At 41.2% G+C, this 19,498-nt stretch overlaps 1 protein-coding gene and 1 non-coding gene across 10 annotated transcripts in view; one reads left to right on the top strand and one right to left on the bottom strand.

Annotated features, from left to right (window-relative positions):
* RBFOX1 (RNA binding fox-1 homolog 1) overlaps positions 1–19,498 on the bottom strand; it is a 2,433,924-nt gene that overhangs the window by 635,688 nt on the left and 1,778,738 nt on the right. The gene's annotated exons all lie outside the window — the stretch shown is intronic.
* TRNAC-GCA (transfer RNA cysteine (anticodon GCA)) lies at positions 10,494–10,565 on the top strand. The gene has a single exon. It is a non-coding gene; the product is annotated as a tRNA-Cys (tRNA).

Below are 19,498 nucleotides of genomic sequence, written 5' to 3'. Positions count from 1 at the left end.
GTAGAAAAGAATCTACCAACCAATGCAGGAGATGCAAGAGAGGTGGGCTCAAACCCAGGGTCAGAAAAATCCCCTGGAGAAGGAAATAGCAGCCCACTCCAGTATTCTTGCCCAGGAAATCCAATGGACAGAGGAGCCTGGCAGGCCGTAGTCCATGGGGTTGCAAAGGGCTGGATATGACTGAGCAACTACACAACAGCAATTATAGGCACTGTGTCTTCTCCATACAGGACCAACCATAAAACTGAAGGCACTCTTGCTGTGCTACTGTCTCCTAATGATCTCTTCTTGGTGACATCCCAGAATTACCTGACAGGTTATTAGTAAGGTGAGGAGACTGGCATGGCTCTTGGGCTCCCCTCTGACTTTCTCCTACTCTTTTAAAATTCACTGACAAAGTAGGAGCACAGGATTCAAAGGGGAGAATTTTGTCAAGAATGGGCTTCTAGAACATTATTATTTTTGTATTAAGCTGTATTTATCAAGGAAAAGAGCACTGGGAATGTCATTGGCTATCCAATCTACATTTCTGTGTTAGACACTACATATTCTTATCAATGTACATTACTTGTACATCAGTGAATAATTATTCATGTAATCATTGACCTACACTTATTATGCATACACTTATTATGCATACACATACGTACTCTTTCTGAATCAGGTCTATGCTAGGCTTTGGGTTACAGAAATGAATAAGACATAGATGCTGGCTTTGAGGAGCTCATACATACACAAAAGGGTGATTATCGTAAAAAAAAGCATGGTTGATAATATAAATATGCTCAGAGAATTACAGGAGCAATGTGGAAGGGCACCTAATCCATTCAACTAGCTTCAGAATTATGAATCCTCAGAAAATGAAGAAGATTAGAGGAAAAAATGAAAACATTCAGAGTAGATTACATTCCAAACAGAAGGGACCATATGGCCTAAGGCATGGAGGCCAGGTATAAATGGAAGTAGAAGAATGTATATCCAATTTGGTATTGTTGGCAAATAAAATTTGAGGCGTGAAATGGAAAACAGTGCAAGTTTCAACTTGCCTTCCAGACATTCATTCATTGTTAATTTATTCATCTATCACCTATCCATCTATGCAACCATCCTTCCATCCATACATCCACTATCTCTCTATTCATCCATCCATCCATTATCCATCCATCCATCTCACTATTCACCTCTTTTATTCAAAGTGTGATAAATGTCTCCTTTAAGCTTGGAGTTGTGATAGTCCCTGAGAATTAAAAAAAATAATAATACTGAAGTAAGTCGAAAAAACAAATATGTATTAACATATATATATGGAATCCAGAAAGATGGTATTGATGAATCTATTTTCCAGGGCAGCAATGGAGATGCAGACATAGAGAAGAAGTTGTGGACACAGCAGGGGAAGGAGAAGGTGGGAGAAACTGAGAGAGCAGCATGGAAACATATACGTTACCATGCATAAAATAGACAGCCAGAGGGACTCAGGGAGCTCAAACCAGTTCTCTCTGACAACCTAGAGGGGTGAGATGGGGTGGGAGGTGGGAGGGAGGTTCAAAAGGGAAGGGACATAAGTATACCTATGGCCGATTCATGTTGATGTATGGCAGAAACCAACACAATATTGTAAAGCAATCATCTTCCAATTAAAAATTAATTAATAAAACAGTAATGCAGACAACTCCGTTGGGACATTCCAAGACATTTGAAGTTTGATATGCCTGCCCCATATCAATGAGCCATCTCTTCCTAATTCTCATAGCATCCTTATTATCCAGCTATCCACTGGACGCATCAACTTAAAGCCAATTGAAACTCCTCAATTGCCTCTCCCAGTCAACAGAGCAAATGCAGCATCTCTCCATGTGTGATCTAAGAGTCTGAAGATGCGGCTTTCCCCTCGAACTTTACCCCCATTTCCTATCATCCCAGCCCTCTCAGTGGGGGACAATATATTGGCAGCCTGATCTCTATCCATCTCTTCTTCTAAAAGTGATTTTCCATTATGGCATCTCTCCCTACACTGCTTCCGGTTCAGGTGGGGCTGCTTTCTCCCTCCCATCTCAGGGGTACAGACATGATCCAAGTAAAACCAATGAGAATCCTTCATTGCCCTGACCGGCATGATTAGTCCCCTGTGGACTGAGTCAACCAAAAGAAGATCTAACCTAGAAAACTGTAAGAGGAATTTGGATACTGCAGTCAGATCGATTTGGTCTGATTCCTGCCAGACATGTAACTCTGAACAAGTTTAATTGTCACTATCACAGACTGATTACAAAAAATGGTCCCAGTTCTTCACCCTATTATCCATCATTGCCATTTTTCTACATGACTCTCAGTATCCTCCCACAAAACAGTAATCTATTTCCCCAACCTTTGGATCTGGACTGGACTTGTGTCTGCTCTGGCAAAAAGAATGTGGCAGAAGTGAGAGTGTTTCAGTTCCAAGCATAAGCCTCAAAAAGCCTTGAGCAATTAGGCAAGAGAAACAAATTAAAGGCATCAAAATAAGAAAAGAGGGGATAAAATTGTTTCTGTTTGCAGATGGCATGATCTTATACATAAAGCACTCTAAAAACACCATCAAAAACTGTTAGAACTAATAAACAAATTCAGTTGACTTACAGGATACAAAATTAACATACAAAAATCAGTTGCAATTCTATATGCTAACAATAAACTAGCTGAGAAATAAACACGGAAAATAATCCTGTTTACAATGGCATCAAAAAGAATAAAATACTCAGGAACAAATTTAACCGAGGAGAAAGAGCTGTACACTGAAAATTATAAGAATGATGTAAGAAATAGAAGAAACAAATAAATAAAAAGATACATGTTCATGGGTTGGAAGAATTAATATCAGAATGTCCATACTACTCAAAGCCATGTATAGATTCTATCAATGCCTTTTCAACTTTGGACGGAGTTTTTCACAAAATTAGAAAAATACAATCCCAAATTTGATATGGAATCACAGATGACCTCAAATAGCCAAAATAACCTTCAGAAAAAAAAAAAAAAGCAAAGCCGAAGTTATCACAATTTCTGATCAAGCTATACTACAAAACTATAGTAATCAAAAACAATATACAATGTTTCTATTAAAAAAAAAAACACATAGACTGATGGAACAGAATCTAGAGCCTAGAAATAAACCCTCAAAATGCACAGTCAACTAATGCTTGATAAGGGAGCCAAGGATACTCACCAGAAAAGTGAATCTCTTTTCAAAAAATGGTGTTGGAAAAAGTGTATATCCAGAAGCAAAATAACTTGTATCACTATATTATACAACTCACAAAACATTAACTTGACATTAATTAATGCCTTAAATATAAGATCTGAAACTATAAAACTCCTGGAAGAAAACATAAACAGAAGGCTACCTGACATCTGTCTTGACAATATTTTTTTTTTTTTTTTTTGATATGAGACTAAAAGTGTGGGCACTGAGAGCAAAATAAACACATAGGAGCACTCAAGCTTCTGCAAAACAAATTGCACTATCGTATTAAGTCACTTCAGTTGTGTCCCGACTCTTTTGCAAACCTATGGACCATAGCCCACCAGGCTCCTCTGTCCATGGGATTCTCCAGGCAGGAATACTGGAGTGGGTCGCCATGCCCTCCTCCAGGGGATCTTCCCCACCCAAGGACACAGGGATCAAACGCGTGGGTCTTTTGTCTCCTGCATTGGCAGGTGGGTTTTTGTTTTTTTGTTTTTTTTTTTACCACTAATGAAACCTGGGAAGCAAAGCTAAAGAAACAATCAATAAGATGAAGAACAGAAAAAAGTATTTACAAACTATATATTGTAAAAGAAGTTAACATCTAAGTGTATAAGAAAGTCATGTATAGAGAAAGACAGAACTGTGATATCACTTATATGCAGAATCTAAAAAATATGATACAAATGGACTTATTTACAAAGCAGAAACAGACTCATAAACATATAATACAAACTTGTGGTTACAAAGGTGAAAGGGAGGGAGAGGGATACATTTGGAATTTGTAAGTAACAGATATGGAAGAAGGCAATGGCACCCCACTCCAGTACTCTTGCCTGGAAAATCCCATGGATGGAGGAGCCTGGTAGGCTGCAGTCCATGGGGTGGCGAAGAGTCGGACACGACTGAGCGACTTCACTTTCACTTTCCACTTTCATGCATTGGAGAAGGAAATGGCAACCCACTCCAATGTTCTTGCCTGGAGAATCCCAGGGATGGACGGAGAAGCCTGGTAGGCTGCAGTCCATGGGATCGCACAGAATCGGACACGACTGAAGCAACTTAGCAGCAGCAGCAGCAGCAAGTAACAGATATACATTACTCTATATGAAATAGATAAACAAAAGTGACCTACTGTGTTAGCACAGGTAAATATAGTCAGTGTCTTATAATAACCTATAATGGAAAGGAATCTTAAAATGAAATACATGGAGTATTATAAATCAACTGTATTGAAAGAAAAATTATAAAAAGAAAGTCATACAACGCAGTAGCAAGGAGGCTAATAATCCAATTTAAAAAGGCAGAGGAACTGAAAAGACGTTTTCTGAAGAAGACATACAAACGGCCAATTCATCAAGGAGATGCAAATCAAAACCGTAATGAGAGATCACCTCCCACCTGTTAGAATGACTATTATTTACACAGGTAACAAGTCACTGGCCAGGATGTGGAGAAAAGGGAATTCCTGTGCGCCATTGGCGAGAATGGGAATTGGCATAGCCACTGCGGAAAATGGGGCTTCCTCGGTGGCTCAGAGGTGAAGGCTCCGCCTACCAAGGCAGGAGCCGAGAAGATGCGGGTTCAGTCCCTGGGTCGAGAAGATCCTCTGGAGGAGGGCACGGCAACCCACTCCAGTATTCTTGCCTGGAGGGCTACAGTCCATGGGATCACATAGAGTTGGACACGACTGCAGCAACTTAGCACACGTGCACAAACCACAGAGAATATGAAAGTTCTTCAAAAAATTAAAAATAGAACTACTTATAATCCAGCAGCACCACTTCTCGGTTTATATCTGACGGAAATAAAATCACTGTCTCAAAGAAATATATGCCGTATTCATTGCAGCATTATTCACAATAGACAAGATGTAGAAATATGTACTACACACACACACACACACACACAGAGTAAACACTAGATCCTGGATGACCGGCAAGTAAAACCCCGATGATCAGAAATAGCTCTGTTTATTGTTTAAAAATAAAACACTTACTTTTCCACACCTCGGTATTACCTCAACATCTATAAATTGGGGTTGATAGTATGTATTCAATTCCATTCAGTGATAGTAAGTATCAAATAAGTTATTATTTATAAAATGCTTATAACCAGATCTGATATATAGCAAACACTATTAGTCACTCTTACTGGCATTGCTGTTATTATCATTATATTTAACACTATCTCCTCTCTTGCAATCAAACACAGGGTGTTACATACTGTGAAAGATACTCCATATTGCTGATAACACCAGGAATAAAAGAAAGTGTGGAAAATGCTGAATAATAATTGTGTGCTTTTGAAAGACATCTGTACTCAATTCACAGAGACTTTCTTTCTCTGAAACTGCAATCCAGACACTGGCCACTATATATGATTACATGACCCATTCTCATAGCTGTTTAGACCAAAGGAGTCCAGTAAGGACCAACTAGATTCTCTCTACCAAGTATTTGGAATTAAAAATCTAAGGTCAGCCCTTTACAGCTATTTGAGGCTAAAACTGTGATAAAAAAATATTTAAAAGAGCAATTTATATTGAGTTCTGGAGCAAATAATTCATCATCTATCACTATAGGTCAATATCCTCCATAAAGTAGAGTTAATGATATCCATCTTTTCAGTTTATAGTGAGGATTAAATGAGAAAGTGAAAGTGTTAGTCAGTCGTGTCTGACTCTGTGGCCCCATGGACTGTAGTCCGCCAGGCTCCTCTGTCCATGAAATTCTCCAGGCAGGAATACTGGAGTGGGTTGCCATTCCCTCTTCCTGGGCATCTTCCCAACCCAGGGATTGAACCCAGGTCTCCTATATTGCAGGCAGATTCTTTACCATCTGAGCCAAATGAGAGTGCATATAGAGTGCTTGAACGCTACCTAACTCAGCACATAGTAAGTCCAAAAAGAAGGTGCTATTTTCCAAGGAAGTAAAACATTTTGTATTGAAAAACTGCTTATAAGCCAATGGGCTGTAAACTTCCAAAAGAAAAACTGGACATATACACATGACTTCATGAGAATAAAACAGCTGGGGCTAGTTGCCTAACATTTATTGAGTAACTGTTTGCTTGGCACACTGCTAATGGTCTAAATACACAACTTCTGTTAACACTCATGTCCTCGTGAGGAGGATGGTCTTTCTATTCTCATTGTATGCATGGAGATGCTGAGGTTTAGAAAGACAGCAATGAACCCAAAGTCCTACAACTGCTAAGTGACAGAGCTGGGATTTGAACCCAACTATCTGACCCCCACGGCTTCCCTGGTGGCTCAGTTGGTAAAGAATCCACTTGTCAATGCAGGAGATGCAGGGTCCTCCCTGCGTCAGGAAGATCCCTTTGAGAGGAAAACGGCAGCCCACTCCAGTATTCTTGACTGGGAAATCCCAGGGACAGAAGAGTCTGGTGGGCTACAGCCCATGGGGTTGCAAAGAGTTGGACACGACTTAATGACGAAATAACAACAAATCTGACCCCCAAGGTTATGTATTTAACCAATAAGTGGCTCTGCCTCTCTCTTCCCAAGAGCAGAAAAACCTCTGTGTTGTCACTTTAGGTTTTCTTGAAATATCTCAGCTTCAGCAGAGACCTTCCTTTGTCCAAAGCCAAGTGTTGATCTTAATAAGCCAGGCCCCTCCTTTCTGCACCCAAGCGTCTTCTCTGAGCCAAGGAGTAGCCACGCACTTTCCAGCCATGTAAATCCAGCTGATGGCACTCTTTCTTCCAGGGTTCAGATTTTAATTAGCTCATAAGTCTGCCACTGGTGAGTGAAATATTTATTTCTCAGGAAAACACTTTAGTAATTTATGAATCAGAGTCATACAGTAGAAATGAGATACGGACTGTTTGTACACCGGCTGTCTATTTTCACTGCAAAGTGTGATTTCCCCTTTGGCAACCTTGATACTAAAGCCAGCTGCCTTTTCTGTGGGTTTGTTTGTTTGCCTTTGGGTAGTGGGGGTTAGAAGATTGTAAGGTTAACATGTTGGGATGGGTTGGGAAGGAGAACTGGAAAGTCAGGGGTATGATACTCTGTTGGAGAAGACGTTATCAGAAGTCATTTAAAGAGCCACAAGTTATTATTATGAGAAAGTTTAAAAAGCCACAAGTTACTATTATTATGAAAAAGAAATGTCTACAGTATATACTGAGGAATACAGTACAGAGGCTACAGTGTTATAGACACGACTTGGATATATTGTATCTTCAAGTCTATTAAAATTCTCCTGATACTGGGTGAAAGTATAAAACACTACCGCCATTTTGAAGGGTCCTGCAGTTATATCTATAATATCCGTAAATATGCACATCCTTTGCCCTATTCATTTCACTTTTAGAATCAGATAGAGCAATAGATATACATGTACAAAGAAGTACGTAATGTTCACTGATATCATATTGATTAAAACAGGAAGAGCCCATCCTGTCCCTCTCCTTTCCACTCTCCACTGCAAACTGTGTGATCTTAAAGCAGAAACTGGGTCAGGTGACCAACTCCAGTTTCCCACCCTCTGCTGCTGTGAAAAACCCACCAGGGGCCGCCTCATATTGAAAATTTTAAATATAAAATAGTGCATCTTATTAGCCAGGAGACATCTATTATTATTGCAAAGTACTATAATGTAAATATAAATATATATGTTTAGGTACACCCTGTATTCCCCTGGGGCTAGTTCCTAATATATGATTTTTTAAAAATAATTCTCCATTCTTCCATTTATGCAATCCTCATATATTTTGAAGTGTGCAACTTTTGCCAGGAACTATGCCAGGGGCTGGAGATAGAATGATAATAATGTATATAAAGACTCTATTCTGATGGAAATCAAAACTACCATGAGATATCAGTCTCACACTGGTCAGAATGGCCATCATCAAAAAATCTACAAACAATAATGCTGGAGAGGGTGTGGAGAAGAGGGAACCCTTCTACACTATTGATAGGAATGTAACTTGTTATGGCAGAAAGTGAAGAGGAACTAAAAAGCCTCTTGATGAAAGTGAAAGAGGAGAGTGAAAAAGTTGGCTTAAAGCTCAACATTCAGAAAATGAAGATCATGGTATCTGGTCGCATCACTTCATGGGAAATAGATGGGGAAACAGTGGAAACAGGGTCAGACTTTATTTTTGGGGACTCCATAATCACTGCAGATGGTGACTGCAGCCATGAAATTAAAAGATGCTTACTCCTTGGAAGAAAAGTTATGACCAACCTAGATAGCATATTCAAAAGCAGAGATATTACTTTGCCAACAAAGGTCCATCTAGTCAAGGCTATGGTTTTTCCAGTGGTCATGTATGGATGTGAGAGTTGGACTGTGAAGAAAGCTGAGCGCTGAAGAATTGATGTTTTGAACTGTGGTATTGGAGAAGACTCTTGAGAGTCCCTTGGACTGCAAGGACATCCAACCAGTCCATTCTGAAGGAGATCAGCCCTGGGATTTCTTTGGAAGGAATGATGCTAAAGCTGAAACTCCAGTACTTTGGTCACCTCATGCAAAGAGTTGACTCATTGGAAAAGACTCTGACGCTGGGAGGGATTGGGGGCAGGAGGACAAGGGGAGGACGGAGGATGAGATGGCTGGATGGCATCACTGACTCGATGGACATGAGTCTGAGTGACCTCTGGGAGTTGGTGATGGACAGGGAGGCCTGGTGTGCTGCGATTCATGGGGTCGCAAAGAGTCAGACACAACTGAGCGACTGAACTGACTGACTGACTGACAGCTACTATGGAGAATAGTAGGAAGGGTCCTTAAAAATACTGAAAATAGAGCTACCATATGATCCAGCAATCCCACTCCTGGGCGTATATTCAGAGAAAACCATAATTCAAAAAGGTGCATGTCCCCCAATGCAATGTTCATAGCAGCACTATTTGCAGTAGTCAAGACATGGAAGCAACCTAAATGTCCACTGGCAGAGGAGTGGATAAAGAAGACGTGGTGCATATACACAGTGGGCTGTTGGCCATAAAAAAAAAAAAAGAAAGAAAGAAAGAAAGAAAGCCATTTGCTGCAACACAGACAAATCTAGAGATTGTCATACGGAGTGAAGTCAGAGAGAGAAGTCAGAAAGACAAATACATGATATCGCTTATATGTGGAATCTAAAGATGGGTACAAATGAACTTTTTTACAAAACAGAAATAGAGTTTCAGATGTAGAAAACAAACTTATGGTTCACAGGGGGGAAATGGAGAAGAGGGATAAATTGGGAGATTGGGACTGACATACACACACTGCTGTAAGTAAAATAGATAACTAATATGGACCTACTGTGTAGCACAGGGAACTCTACTCAACATTCTGCAGTGATCTATATGGGAAAAGATCTAAAAACGTTCATGTACGTATAACTGGTTCACTTTGATATATACCAGAAACTAACACAAAGTTGGAGAAGGCGATGGCACCCCACTCCAGTACTCTTTCTTGGAAAATCCCATGGATGGAGGAGCCTGGTAGGCTGCAGTCCATGGGGTTGCTAGGAGTCAGACACGACTGAGCGACTTCACTTTCACTTTTCACTTTCATGCATTGGAGAAGGAAATGGCAACCCACTCCAGTGTTCTTGCCTGGAGAATGCCAGGGACGGGGGAGCCTGGTGGGCTGCTGTCTATGGGGTCGCACAGAGTCGGACATGACTGAAGCGACTTAGCAGCAGCAGCAGCAACACAAAATTATAAATCAATTATACTCCAATAAATTAAAAAACAAATGAGACTCTAGTCTCATATAGCTTATTATTGTGAAGTGAAGTTGCTCAGTCGTCCGACTCTTTGCGACCCCATGGACTGTAGCCCACCAGGCTCCTCTATCCATGGGATTTTCTAGGCAAGAGTACTCATTATTAGGGGCTTATATTTACTTTATTTTATTGTTAAACATATTATAAACTTGATAGTTTGACTGTACAGTTCTATAAATTTAAACACAGCATATTGATTTTTGTAATTGCTAACACAATTAGGAAACAGAATAGTTTCATCACCCAAAAAACTCTCTTGTGTGCTTTTGGTATAAGGTTAGTGCTGGCTTCGTAAAATGAACTTGGATGAATTCCCTCATTTTCTCTATTTGGAAGACACTGTATATAATTGGTAATTTTTTCAATATTAGACGTGTTAGAATAACCAGTGATACCATCTGAATGCATATAAAGTTTTGTTTTTGTAGGGTATTTTAAGCAAATTTCTTTAGAAGTTTTTGAACTATTTAAACTATCTAGTTCATCCAGGTGACTTTTAGGGAATTAGCCACCAGCTTCCCTGGTGGCTCAGACGGTAAAGCGTCTGCCTGCAATGCAGGAAACCCAGGTTCGATTCCTGGGTTGGGAAGATCCCCTGGAGAAGGAAATGGCAATCCACTCCAGCACTCTTGCCTGGAAAATCCCATGAATGGAGGAGCCTGATAGGTGACAGTCCATGGGGTCACAAAGAGTTGGACACGTCTGAGCGATTTCACTTAGGGGATTAGTCTGTTTCATTTGAGTTATTAAATAAATGTGCATAGGCTGTAATAAGGGCTTCCCTGGTGACTCAGACAGGAGAGAATCTGTCTGCCGTGTAGGAGACCTGGGTCTGATCCCTGGGTTGGGAAGATGCCCTGGAGAAGGGGATGGCTCCCCACTTCAGTATTCTTGCCTGGAGAACTGCATGGACAGAGGGTGAGCTACAGACCGTGGGGTTACATGGTTGCAAAAGTTCCTTATCATCTTATTAATGTATGTGGTATTTACAATTTTTGTCATGTCACCTTTTCTATCAGTCTTTCTAGATTTTTTTTTTTTATATACTTTGAAAGAACTAGTTTTTGTTGTTTCCAATGTCACTAATTTCTATTCTTCTCTTTAGTACTTCCCTCTTTCTATTTGCTTTTGGTTCCCATTTGCTTTGCTCATCACTTTCTAGTGTAAGTTTTACTACTGTACCCACGGTGCTAGAGGATAAGAGTATTTGAGCTACCTTCCCGGGGTGGCTTATTCTTAAAGATGATGGGCTTTACTCCACCTACAAGATGTCCATCACCTGAGAAAGGCAATCTTGACTTCTCCCTCACTAGCATCTGACCAGTAGCACTGACCAGTCTAGAGCATCTAACGCCCAACCCGCAGAAATGGTCTGTCGCGTTGTCCTCAAATCATCGGCTGACTGAGCGATAATGGCCATAGATTCAGGAAAGTTGCCTGTGTGCCAGGCAGCAGGCTAAACTCCTTCTGTCTTTCTTTATGTGCTTACATCTACTGGATCCTTGAGTTGTACAGATTATAGAGTGCTTCCCACCATGACCCTTACCCTCCTGGTATTCAGACCTTTGGGTCATCTCCTCCCGTGGAGTGTGGGCAGGATCTGGGACTTGCTCCCATCCAGAGGCAAAGGTGATAGGCTTTGTGACGACATGTACATAAGATTTGGGACTTCCCAGGTGGTCCTAGTGGTAAAGAACCCATCTGCCAATACAGGAGACATAAGATACGTGAATTTGATCCTGGGTTTGGGGAAGATCCCCTGGAGGAGGGCATGGCTACCTGCTCCAGTATTCTAGCCTGAGGAATCCCCATGGACAGAGGAGCTTGGCGGGCTACAGTCCATGGGGCCACAGAGAGTTGGACAAGACTGAGCAACTAAGCAAGCACACACGTGCGTAAGATTATAATATCTCTCTTGCTGGAGTCTCTCTCCTTCCCTACTTCTTTCCTCTCCATTTCTGGCTTTGAGGAAGCAAGTTGCCATGAATCTTAATGCCACAAAGAGATGCTTTTTGCTGACAATCTAAGGAAGTTTGGAAGCAGATCCAGGCAAGCCTTTGATGAGAACCCAATCCTAGCCAACACTCTGTGAGGTCCTACGCAGGGGACCCAACTAAGCTATGTCCAAATCTGTGAGATAATAAATGTGTGTCGCCTAAGCCTCTATGTCTGCGGTAATTTTCTCTGCAGCATAGAAAATGAATACAAAATTTCCACGAGGCCAAAGTTCCACAAGGTGATATTACTATCATCTCTCTATTTTTTTTTCAGATGAAATGGAGATTCTTAGAGGCAGAACAATTTTTCCAAAGTCATACACTAAGCAGATGATTGAGCTAGAATTCCCATTTATATACAGTTAAGTCCCCCACGTAGGAATCTTCAAGTTGTGAACTTTCAAAGATGTGACTGTGTGTTTGTATGTTCGTTCATGTACGTTAGTTCACATGTCTGGCAAACATTGTCACATGAGTGCATCCTCTCCAAGTGGCTGTGCTTTTGTATACCTTACTGTATAGAGTGGGCTTCCCTGGTGGCTCAGTGGTAAAGAGTCTGCCTGCCAATGCGGGAGACACAAGTTCAATCTCTGGGTTGGGAAGATCCCCTGGAGAAGAAAATGGTAACCCATTCCAGTATTCTTGCCTGGGAGCGCCGATGGACAGAGGAGCCTGGCAGGCCACAGTCCATGGAGTTGCAAAAGAGTCGGACATGACTTAATGCTTAAACAACAACAGCAACGACCGTATAGAATACTGTAGTACAGTATCTGTATTTCAAGCCCAGGCTTCCAGAAGGAAATGTAAAAGCAGAGGTGATGCAGCTGGTACTACTGTGCTTTTCAAGGAACTATGAAGTGAAGTGAAGATTGCTCAGTCCTGTCCGACTCTGCGACTCCATGGAATACAATCCATGGAATTTTCAATATACAATCCATGGAATTTTCCAGGCCAGAATACTGGAGTGCATAGCCTTTCCCTTCTCCAGGGGATCTTCCCAACCCAGGGATCGAACCCAGGTCTCCCATATTGCAAGCGGATTCTTTACCAGCTGTTCTTTATGAGTATAGTTCAAGGAACTATACTGTAAGATTAAAAATATTTTATTTATTTTTGTGGTTTTTTTTTGAATTATTTGTGTGAAAAGTATTATAAACCTATTACAGTACAGTACTATATAGCTAATTGTGCTAGTTGGGTACTGAGGCTAACATTACAAATTGGACTTACAGACATGCCTGGAACAGAACTTGTTCATACATAGGGAACTTACTGTAATTCTGATTCCAGAAACTGTACTCTTAATGACCATGTCATACTGCCTCCATGCGTTTCCCCATGGCTTACAGAAATATAGAATATTTGGGTTGTTAATACCTTATCATTGATTCAAAGTTATTCCTCAAACTCTAATCCACAAAAATGAGCTAGGCCATTCATTGAGAGGATAGCTTTTCCCACTGGTTTTAAATAGATAAATGCACTTGCTGCAAACCCCAAATACTTAATATGGCATAGAAATCCCATCCTGATCTGAACCTAGGCTACTTTTCCAACCTGTCACCTCTCCGCCTTCTCTTTCCCACCCTCACTTTGCTATATTTTCTTCAATATACCGAATTCCGTGCAGTTGTGCAAATGTATCATGATTTCAGTTGACTTTGGGTATTTTTATTTAATCTTTGGCCAAATGTCCTCTCTTTTGTCGTGACTTGTCTAACTCTTTCTTGGCCTCACCTCTCAGCTTAAGACAATACCTCCTCCACGAAGGCTCCCTGCCTTATTCCCTTCAAGTCTATTTGCCCCCCTAGAATCCTAAACTTCCCCTGCCTAGCACACGCCACATTATCTATATCATCCACTGACTAATCCCAGAAGACTGTAAAGACCTTGAGGACACGGTCTGTATCCTGTGTGCGTCATACATCAACGCCAAGCACGGCGGCTGCTACAGAGGATGTGGTCATAACCAGCAGCCAGATGGATGCTGAGCATCCCCAGGGACCTCTCTGTCTCATTTACCTTAAAACTGAGTAGCGTACCGCTGAAGGAATCATCGAATGGTGGCTCCACTGGCGTTCCACCAAGGCACATGAATTGCACTTTCTTATCCCCACAGCCCTTGCCTTTGGTATCATCGGTTTTCATTTTCTTTTCTAAAAGGTTCTGTTTTAAGCTTTAATAAACTCATTGAGTGGAAATGTACAGTCGGCGAGAGCAGCAACCCATCCACAGCTTGACTATTTATGGACGATTTACTTGCTTCCAAAGTGAGGCTTCATTCTCATAAATTGGTTTAGGAGGGGAGGTTGGGACAAGCAGAGATGTTGGTGTGCGGGACTGCAATAGTACTAGACCCCTGGGAACCGTAGCCTTAAAACAGAATACCCTGGCCTCAAAACTACTTGGGTGACTCCTCATGACCTGCTTAGGCATTTTCCTTTACCCCTAGGCTTTTAGAGGCAGATAGAGCAGTGGGAGTAGTGAAAATTGATTGCCTGGTCATCTGAGTTTTCTCCCTGTTTGCATATTCACAAAAGTGGTGAAAATGACTTTAGACCTAATACGTGGTTGGTTGAGTAAGACAAAATTGTGACCCTAACTAAGGCGTATCACATGGAAAAGGGAATTTCAGAGATCACTGCTATCTGTGCCTCAGTTTCCACATCTGTAAAATGGGCACATGATAAAACAGGGCTCCCTGGTGGCTCATTAGGTAAAGAATCCACCTGCAATTCAGGAGGCCCAGATTCAATCCCTGGGTCAGGAAGATCCCCTGGAGAAGGGAATGGCAACCCACTCCAGTATTCCTGCCTGGGAAATCCCATGGACAGAGGAGCCTGGAGGGCTACAGTCCATGGAGTTGCAAGAGGCGGACACCACTGAGTGACTAAATCCCCACTAGTACTTGTGAACTGAGGAGTGTTGTAAGGATTACATAAAAAGAGGCACATGAGTCATAGAGCTCAGTGTTTGACACTTAGTGTTTGCTTAACAAAGTGAGCTTTTCTTCTCAATGTTACATGGCAGCCTGGATGGGAGGGAAATTTGGGAAAGGATGGATACATGTACATGTATGGCTGAGTCCCTTTGCTGCTCACCTGAAGCTATCACAACATTGTTTAATTGGTTACACCCCCTTACAAAATAAAAAGCTTAAAAAATGTGAATTTTTATTGCTATCACTTTTAATACTGGATATTTAATTCAATATCGAGTCCTCAATAAATGTCATTGGCCATGATGACCATCCTTGCTGTTTTCATGCTTTGTTCTCAGTGCTTCCCAGGGTAAGGTTTTAATAAATGTATAGGAATCTCCTCAAGATGGTTCTCAAAGATCTCTGACCTTGTGTGACTCACTCCCCTTGTAGGGAGGTTAGGTTAATGAACTCACAAATGGGGTAGAGCAGAAGTGATGAGACATCACCTCCAAGATGAGGTCATAAAATGACTGTGTTTTCCGTGTTGGGTGAACTCTCCCACTCTCCCTGGAATTCCTCATTTTGGGGAAACCAGGGAACTTGAGCAGCAGACTTTCTGAAGCCAACTGGGAGCCACAGGAGAGCCACCCAAGAAAGCTCAGTGGTGCATCTTACTCCCCTAGAGACTTAACAATGCTTTTGGCCCCAACAACCTACCAAAACTATTGAACAAAGACTGGTCCAAATTATGCTGCAGCTGAAGCATCCCTGACCCAAAGAATCTATGAGATGATAAGTCTGTGTTGTTTTCAGGCACTAAGTTTAGGCACCATGCTTTATACAACAATAGATAACTAGAACGGTAGTATTAGCAAGTATTTTCCATTTGAACGGAAGCTCTATGAGCAAGACATTTGAATATCCTATCCACCAATTTATGTCAAATATCTGTCAACATTTCTGGCACACAGCAAGTGCTCCAAAAATATTTTTTCTATGAAGGATGGAATATGAAAGTGTTAGTTGCTCAGTTGTGTCTGACTCTTTGTGACCCCATGGACTGACTGTAGCTCTCCCGGTTCCTCTGTCCATGGGGTTCTCCAGTCAAGAATACTGGAGTGGGTAGCCAATCCCTTCTCTAGGGAATCTTCCTGAACCCAGGGATGGAACCGGGTCTCCTGCATTGCAGGCAGATTCTTTACCATCTGAGCCACCAGGGAAGCCCCATGAAGGATGGGAACTTATCTAAGGATTCATTTAACATGGGAATGCCCAATCCTCATCAGGAACTTTTCATCATTAATGTAAAAGAAACATACCCATTTCTTCAAGAAAGGCATGGAAACATATCTTTTGCTAAAAGAAATATATCTTAGTAAAATGCTTTTAAAAAGATATATCTTTTGAACCTATACTTAAGGAACAACATATGCTTAGTTGCTCGGTTGGGTCTGACTCTTTGAGATCCCACGGACTGCAGCCCACCAGGCTCCTCTGTTTGTTGGGATTCTCCAGGCAAGAATACTAGAGTGGGTTGCTATGTCCTCCTCCAAGGAACATGGAGGAACACATGATTTTTAAGCAAATACTTTCGTAAGCCCTCAAACCTTATTCTGTTTGTAATCTTAAATTCCTTCTCCACGTCCCCAAGAGCATTAGCTTCATAGCCAAGGGACCTTTTCCTGCTCAGACAATTTTCCAACCAACAAATATTGTGTATTTATCAGTCAGTTCTGGCTGTTTGCAAACCACAATAGTCATCACACATAAAACTAAAAACAGCAGTAAAGAAAGAGAGAGGTGGCTGGGCACAGAAAGAGAAAGAAAACAGTTGCCAGACAGATATATACCAGGGATGCATGTGGCTAAACCCAAATGACAGTGGAAAGAGGAGAGGAAAAAACCACAGGGGCTCTTATTTTCAGCCAGGCAGGGGAAGGGAGGGAAGACACTCAGCCTTGAAGAGACTTGTGTCCAGGAGGAGTCAGCGCTTCAGAACCATTCAGATGACATAAGAGAAAGATCTTGAACTAGAGGAGATGGATATATGGTATTCAGTTCTCATTAGGCTCATGGTGTCAATTTCATTTGGAACCATGTTCCAGTGCTAATTTTCAGAGTGCTTGAGTGCTTCTTAAAATGAAGAGCGCTTACTCATGCTTTAATGCAGACTACATGGCCCATTTCTGCGCCTTTATTAAAGGATATAGTGAGCATATACATCCTGTTCGGGGTAGAAATTTAGAGCTGTTAGATACATGACTTTGGACCTCCAGAGCAAAATGGCAGCTGCTCCAACTATTTCTATCTTTTCATACTGACTTGGATGCAAAATGTCCAAAATGTGTGTATGCACACACACACACACACACCACACATCACATTCCTAGTTGCTTTGCATTTTGCAGCTTTTTGAATATCATATAAGGAAGGCTTTGCCTCTGCAAACTAACTCATAGCTTAGGTGCTGTTAAGAGTTAATAACTCAAAAGGTTTCAACCATTTCCTTCTCCACTGTCTTTTTTAGGTGGCCCAAATTTGAAGTAAGAGACCGTTTCACCAAATTTTAGGTGAGCACTTTCTTGTTCATAAAGCTCACTGTACATCTATTACTGGTCATATAATTACAAAATAAGCACTCACCATGTGAAAGGCAAAAATGGGTGATCTTTTTAAAGCCTCAAGGCTTCTCCTTCTAGGAATATATTCTGTTAAAAAAGTTCACCCCTATATACAGAGGTACCTATCCTAAGATGGTCATGAGCATTGCTAATGGTAGTGAAAATTGGCTGTGGAGAGGGACTTCATTACCATCAACAAGGGGGTGAATATTCAAATAAGTGCGGGCACATCCATAACCTAAGGGACTGTGTAGCCTTTTAAAAAAGAACAAAATTGATCTTCACATTTTGACATGCAAAGATCTCCAAAAGGTACTGAGTGGAAGGATATTGAATCAGGGGAGACCATAATATGTTCCTCCAGGCTAAAATAATATGAATGTATATATTTATAAGGGCTTTCCTCGTGGCTCAGATGGTAAAGAATCGGCCTGCAATACAGGAGACCCTGATTTGATCCCTGGGTTGGAGAGATCCCCTGGAGAAGGGCACGACAATCCACTCCAGTATTCTTGCCTGGAGAAGGACTGGACAGAAGAGCCTGGTGAGCTACCGATCACAGGGTCACAGAGTACGACATGACTGGGCAAGTAACACATATATTTATAACATGGATGTGCATTCAGTTGAATTATATGATACATTGCTATTTTTATAACTAAAAACACCATATGACAGCAATTCCACTCCTGGGTATTTATGAAAAACAAAAACACTAATTTGAAAAGATACATGCACCCTGATATTCATAGCAGCATTATTTACAATAGCCAAGAGGTGGAAGCAACCTAACTGTCCATCAACAGAGAAATGGATAAAGAAGATATGATATACATAGATGGATACACACAATGGAATACTGCTCAGCCATAAAGAAGGAAATTCCGCCATCTGCAACAACATAGATGGGCTTGGCAGGTACTAGCGCAGCTCAAACGGTAAACAATCTGCCTGCAGTGCGGGAGACCTGGGTTCGATCCCTGGGTCAGGAAGATCCCCTGGAGAAGGAAATGGCAACCTACTCCAGTATTCTTGCCTGGAGAATCCCATGGACAGAGGAGCCTGGTGGGCTACAGTCCATGGGGTCATAAAGAGCTGGACACAACTGAGTGACTAACACATGCTCAGTGAAATATATCAGATGGAGAAAGACAAATACTGCATAATCTCACATATGTGGAATTTAAAAAATAAAACAAACTAGTGAATATAACCAACAAACAAAAAAAGAAATAGACTCACAGATATTGAGAACTAACTATTAGTTACCAGCAGGGAGAGGCAAGGGGAGGGACACAAGACGGCTAGGGGATTAACAGGTACAAACTACTCATGTAAAATAATAAGCTGCAAGGATATACTGTACAACACAGGGAATAAAACTAATATTTTCTAATAACTATACTTGAACTATAAGCTTTAAACATTTTCACTCACTATGTTGTACATCAAATATACCTCAATTAAAAAAAAAATGTGACTCGATGGGCAAAGTACTTCAGGAGGATTCTTTTGTTGGCTGTGTACAAAATAAATGGCCTGTAGGATATAGGCAAAACTTCAATGATTCTGATCTCTTGTCATCAGGAACTTTGGTAATTGAGGATTTACTCTAAGGCATAAAACCACACTGTATTTTTGTCTTTAATGAAATCTCTGGCTCTTTGTGTTTGTCTCTCTCTCTCCCTTGCTCCCTCCCTCGTTCTCTTTCCTTGTCTCATGCGATGTACACTTTGTGACGGTCAAGCTGTCTGTGTCCTTCAAAGATTAAAGCTCCAAGAATTCAGGGTGAGAAGTCACTGTATCAGCTGTGAATGAGACCACATGCAGCATCTGCTAAGTCAAAAAGCTCCTGATCTACGTACACATGTGGATGTTTGCCCTGGGATTATAAAGCTTATTTCCCTTCCACAGGGGTGAAAAATCAAATAAATTTTCTAGCACCTTGAAGATATAAAAGGTACAAAATAACCACCAGAAT

The sequence above is a fragment of the Bos taurus genome, chromosome 25, assembly GCF_002263795.3.
Source record: "Bos taurus isolate L1 Dominette 01449 registration number 42190680 breed Hereford chromosome 25, ARS-UCD2.0, whole genome shotgun sequence".
NCBI lineage: Eukaryota > Metazoa > Chordata > Mammalia > Artiodactyla > Bovidae > Bos > Bos taurus.
The sequence above is the reverse complement of the archived record's forward strand: the minus strand, read 5'-3'. Positions and strand labels throughout refer to the sequence as shown.